Here is a 5,910-nt window from a genome sequence, read left to right on the forward strand (position 1 = left end):
CGCAGGCTTGCGAAGCAATCCTAAACCCTTATAGACTTGGCTCAGCGGTTTCTCCCACATCAGGTTCTATGGAATCGATTCTGGCGGCTCAACAGAACGTCTAACTTCTTACTCCTAAGAGAGAAAAAAGTAAACTAGGGAAAAAATTAACTGCTTGCTGTTCGTTCAAGGAACACTTGTGCAAGGAACCACCCGTGACAGGCTTTCCTTCGTCCCGAAGGTACGCAGCTGGATCCCCCGTTTCCCCCTTTCCCTAAACGCGATCCTTACGCAGCTGAATCCCCCGCTCTCCCCTTTCCCCAAACTCGATCCTTTGCTTTCTTTCTCACTTCAGTTTCATCACGGCCTTCTTCCCTCTATCGTCTCAGTGGCAGCGCATCCCTATCGTCTCCCTAATTGGTGCAGCTTTCCTTTCACGTTAGCTTTTTTCTTTCCCTTTCCGCTTACATGGCTGCAGGAAGGAGTGAAGGGAGGAGTACAGCTTCGTGGCCGATTATATTGTTTTCTTTTGAGTCTGTCCTGCGCGTGGAAATGAGAAACCCATTGTTTCCAAACGGCGGGTACTTCACTGAGTCCGGCCTGCTAAGCGTACGAGACGCAGGCTGTGTAGACGGACCAGATGGAAAAAGGCGCATTGAGTGGTTTGAGTGGCCGGCATTTCACCGCTCTTTTGCGTTTCTCCCCTTGATATAGCCCCATCGCAACGCATTGGCTGAAGGGTAAAGCACAGCTCCGAAATAAGAGATCGTTTTAAAAGGGTTGCCTCTGGGGAAATGGTAGCAAGCACGTGACCCACCAGCTCTCAATGGGATTGAGGAGTGGTGCTGCGCGAAGTGTTGGTTAGAAATGCCTTTGTCTTTATGAACGCAGGACAGAAAGAGGCAGGGAGAAGTGAGCTTGGTATAGAGAGTTACGCAGTTTTGACATCGAGGAATGAAGCGGATGACGCTCTTCATACCAAGCGCTCCTTGTTTCGGAACACTAATCACTCTCATTCCAAGCGATTTTCAAAAAGGCTGTCAATAACAGGCTCTTGCAAGTGCCTTTCTCAGAAGAACTTCCCTTGGGAAGTCGTTCTTTATTATATACTGAATAGCAGGTTCAGCGAGTCATTTCAGGGATGCATAAGAAACGTGACCTGGGAATCATGATCGAGGATACTGTATCGATCTTGCAGGAGCAGAACCAGCATGCTCTAAACTCTGTAAACACTGTAACTGTAAACACACTTACCGCGAAGCTCTAATTTCTTGGCTCAATTACAGCTCTTCGAGGTCGTATACCTAACATCTCGAATGAAAAAATCAGAGAATGAATCCTTAATTTCTGGAATAAACCCAAACAGACGTGTATGCCGTGCTTTTATTGACGAAACTGTCAACGCAGCACAGATCAGAGATACATCAAGTTAAAGGAAGCTTGAACTAACCAGACAGGTTTATTTACTAGTCCCTCACAAACGGGTGGAATGAGACGGAACACTTACATTTTTGCCTTACAGAGATAGAAATAATTTTTCTCGCACCCGCATGTTTGTGCAGGCAGATCCGGGAGATATAAGGTACACATTTTGACGCTCTACAAGTTTTAGTCAAAGGAGTTCTGCATCTGTAGCCACTAAAAGGAGCATCTCAAATCCATAGGAAGAGGGTAGACATTTTTCGCAGATGTGAATCCCATACCAAACGCACCCTATAGTATACGAACGCACCCTTCTTGTTTGCACCATCTTGATTTTTTCAAAACATCTTACGTTTCCTGTTTATCTACCTCCTACTTCGATATCTCGCAAGTGATGAGGAAGAGCTGCTTCTTGACCTGAGACCATCGAATCGAATAAGCTCACCACCGGTGCCTCTGTCGTTTTTAGACGGAAATACTTTGTCATAAATAAAGTCTCTGAAACCTGAATGCGCCATAAACACATAAACGTGCGCACCGTGTCTGAAACGCATCGAGCAAAACGACAGTCTCTAACAGCAATGCAGCAATGTGCTTTCCTCATCCTATAACGACGCAGACATACCACGTTCCATGACCATTTTTGTTTCAAACGAAGTCTTTTCTTTTGAAAAGCTGTAATAGGTTTTTCAAAACACACTTGGAAGACTTGGCGTTAAAGCCCGGCAGCGAGCCCACCCGTAAGATCATAAAGAGATCAAAAATAATTTCTGCTAGCATCAAGCCGGATGAGATGCGCAACCTAATATGATACTTAAATAATTTGCGCTCATAATTTATCCCCAAATAAAGTATGCGCAAGCAAATAAAGAAATAGTTAATTTTCCGTGGAAACATATCCCACAGGAAGTAGTTATACCAAAAGTAGAAAAGAAAATGAGAAGGAAGAAAGATAATTTGGTCCGCGAATAATCGATCTATCTCCGGCTAACAAGACAACTTTATTATCATTTATAAACGTACCCCCTTTGCCAAAAGTAACCGGGCACAGGTGGTTTGTTTCTTAGGCGCGTAGCGAAGCACATACGAGAGCCCTTAAGCTGTGAATCTGTGCAAAGTAAGGGGAGTCGTTGTCCTTCCGTTTTGACACCTTTCGGTTTTTAGATGTGCCGTAAGGCCCCTGTTATACGGTTGAGAAGCAAAAACCTGCTGCTCGGTTACTTTTGACAAAGGGGGTACATATCAAGACACCGAAAGTAAAAAAAAAATTACCTGACATTTTACGCACTCTAAAAGCAGCGTCGGAATGTTTTAAAATATATTCCACACTGCTACTTCCTTTGTTTCGACGTGCCCGCCTTTGACGGACAAAGCTACTTCAGTGCAACCTGTTTGCTGAGTTTATTTTGAGTCGCCTGCTGTGGCACATCCATCGAAGATAGGAACAAATGAGCTAAAGGTATCGCAAACCTGAATAGAGTGAAACAAATGCACCAATCACAAACTTCGCAGTAAATTCCGCTGCAATAAAAATGAGAACAGCCGGACGCCCGCAGTGACAGGGTGGGGAAGTCCAACTGCGTGTATATATAGGGAAGCGAGGGACAGACGGCAGCCATTAGAGGGCCACACGGGCTTCCCATCCAAGCCAGGCTGTGGACGACTGCAGTGAAGGGCAATTCTTTCCATTTATGGCGCAATGGGGAGAACCGCCCCTTCTTACTTCCCAACCTTGTTCCTCTTGTACGAGTTGAATGAACGAAGGACAATCCTGCCGCCGCTCTTTGGCTATATTGAGGCTGCGCCGCATGTGGTGCTGATTCAACACCACCTGAAAAAAAGAAGAAAAAGAAGTAGCTAAGCCGTACTTTACCTTCAGGCTGCAGCAAAACGCGTTTGGTGGGTTGCGGGAACAAATCTCTTTGTCATATGTATGCAGGCACAAAGTGCCTTATTAAACATTAAATGCTTTTAGGGCCCGGCACACCGGTCCTCGCAGAAGCAGTGCCTGCGAGAATCTGCGAGAAATTCTGTTCACCGGCATGTTATCCTATCGCCTGCGCTTAGGTAGAGTTTCCAGCAGTTTTTGCACTGACATCAATGGTCTAATAAAATGCAGGAATGGAGCTGGTTTTGGCAGTTCCATAAGTAATGAGAATAGGCAGCCCCTAAATAAACGTTGGTAGCTACATAAAGTCTTCGTTTTCTTAACAAAACACGTCATTTAAAGTGTGCAAATTGTGCGTGTACTAATGTAAAAGGGAGAGTGCGACATACCGGTGGTGTTGAGATAGACTGGTAATTGTTTCGAAGGCGTAAGTAGTGCCTTTTAGCATGAAAGTTGCGTCTGATCTTGCATTACTTCTTTTTTTTTTGTTACAGGCACAAAATATATTTAATTAACCCTTATGGATTACATAGAACGTCAATTCTATTTGGAATCTTCGTAAACTGATTTTTTTTTTTAAGCCAAGAGAAAGAAGTGAGCCGTGGGCTGAAAGCTTGAGAAGAGGCACATTATAGTGCCTCGGCAAGAAGTGTCAGCTGCTACTAACACCCTAACGACAGGGAATGTGGGGAAAGGCTCCAGAAACCACATCCGTCGAGACGATAGAACGAACTATTTCAGGGAATAAAGCCACCAGGCGTTGAAAGCCGAATGGCTATCTGTGAGCAACGAATTGGAGCGGATGGAACGAATTTGAGCCTGGTGCGTTACGCTTACAAGCGTACCACGGAAACCTGCGCAATCACACCAGCACAGACTACTTTATGTATTCTTTAAACGCTTGTCTTACTCAGCAGCCCAGAGGCTCGCTGAGAGAAGACAAAAAAATTACGCGTGGAAAAACGACGGCGTCGCTCAGCGTTCCTGGAATAATAATAATAATAATAATAATAATAATAATAATAATAATAATAATAATAATAATAATAATAATAATAATAATAATAATAATAATAATAATAATAATAATAATAATAATTGGTTTTGGGGGAAAGGAAATGGCGCAGTATCTGTCTCATATATCGTTGGACACCTGAACCGCGCCGTCAAGGAAGGGATAAAGGAGGGAGTGAAAGAAGAAAGGAAGAAGAGGTGCCGTACTGGAGGGCTCCGGAATAATTTCGACCACCTGGGGATCTTTAACGTGCGCTGACATCGCACAGCACACGGGCGCCTTAGCGTTTTTCCTCCATAAAAACGCAGCCGCCGCGGTCGGGTTCCTGGAAACCACGGTGAATAATCGTTAATAATTAACGCACAGACCGGCTGCCCATCTCACTGTAATCGTCTTCCGCGAAGCGGTTGCTCCGAGCGCTAACGCGAGTTGTTCCAGCTATAGTAACTGTCCGGGCATTATTTCCCAAACGCTCTCTCGTACGATTATCCCTCCAAAACCTCCGTCGTCTCCGCTTTCGTTACCGCATTACGCTTGGGTAAAACCGCGCGAACCTAGGCAGACATAAATTGCAAGTAACTACGCTCGCGTTAAGCAAAGACAAACATAATTCTCTACCTCAAAGCGGGGAACACGCGAGCCGCTGTTTGAGCTGTCGTAATGAAACTTAATTCGTGCCCGATTACGTGGAGCTCGAATTAGGCTTTCACCTGGGAGGCAGATCTCGCGCACGTTCTCATGCGTTGAAGGCGGGGAGTAACGCTTGCAACACATTTATATATAGGCAGCGTAATTATGTTTGCTCTAGGTATGTCGAGCATGGATGGAGAAGTTTGCCTGTAACTTAAGCTGGGCACAGTACAGTAGCTTTAACTAGATTAGCAGGACACTTAGCACTCGCCATCACGAGCACTTCTGACGCAACCAGCAGTTGTTCATAACGCAAGGCTACCCTGCACTTTGCGCTTGGGCGGCGCTGATGACGTGCGCTCGAGGTTATCAATAACCTTCTTGCATCCCTCCGCTGGGATGTTTGGACGCTCAAACTAAAAGCATTTTCTGGATTTTTTGCGTTTCCCGCAAGTAGTGTTACCTCAGATGCGAATGCGGGAGCTACACCGGGTGTTACAGGGAAGACCTCAGGGAAGTAATTTTCAAAAATGCGATTTTCGTTGTAAAAATATGGTTTTTGCGGCATGGTATCGCCAGGCCTGGCGGACATCAGAAAACCGGTAAATCATTTTAACTAGTAAGTTGGTTAACTTATTTTTATAATTAACTTTGTAACTATTAGAGTTAGGCGCCTGGTTACAATTAGATATTTATAGCCGGTCGCGACTCGTTAGTAACCGGCATATCAGTTTTTAGAATTTAGAAAACGCGATTACCCTCGGCGTTGTGACCCAACAAATTCTGGCTGCATCGTGCCAAAATACATGAGCATTTGAAGAGCATGCAGTCAAAGCAACCGCTCCAGTGCACGTAACTAGTCGAAATAGTCAAATTTTGTCGAGGCACAGCGCCGAGGGTAATCGCGTTTTCGAAATTCTAAAAACTGAGATGGCGGTTACTAACGACCGGCTACAAATATCCAATTTAAATCATG

The sequence above is a fragment of the Amblyomma americanum genome, chromosome 2 (genome assembly GCF_052857255.1).
Source record: "Amblyomma americanum isolate KBUSLIRL-KWMA chromosome 2, ASM5285725v1, whole genome shotgun sequence".
Taxonomy (NCBI): Eukaryota; Metazoa; Arthropoda; class Arachnida; order Ixodida; family Ixodidae; genus Amblyomma; species Amblyomma americanum.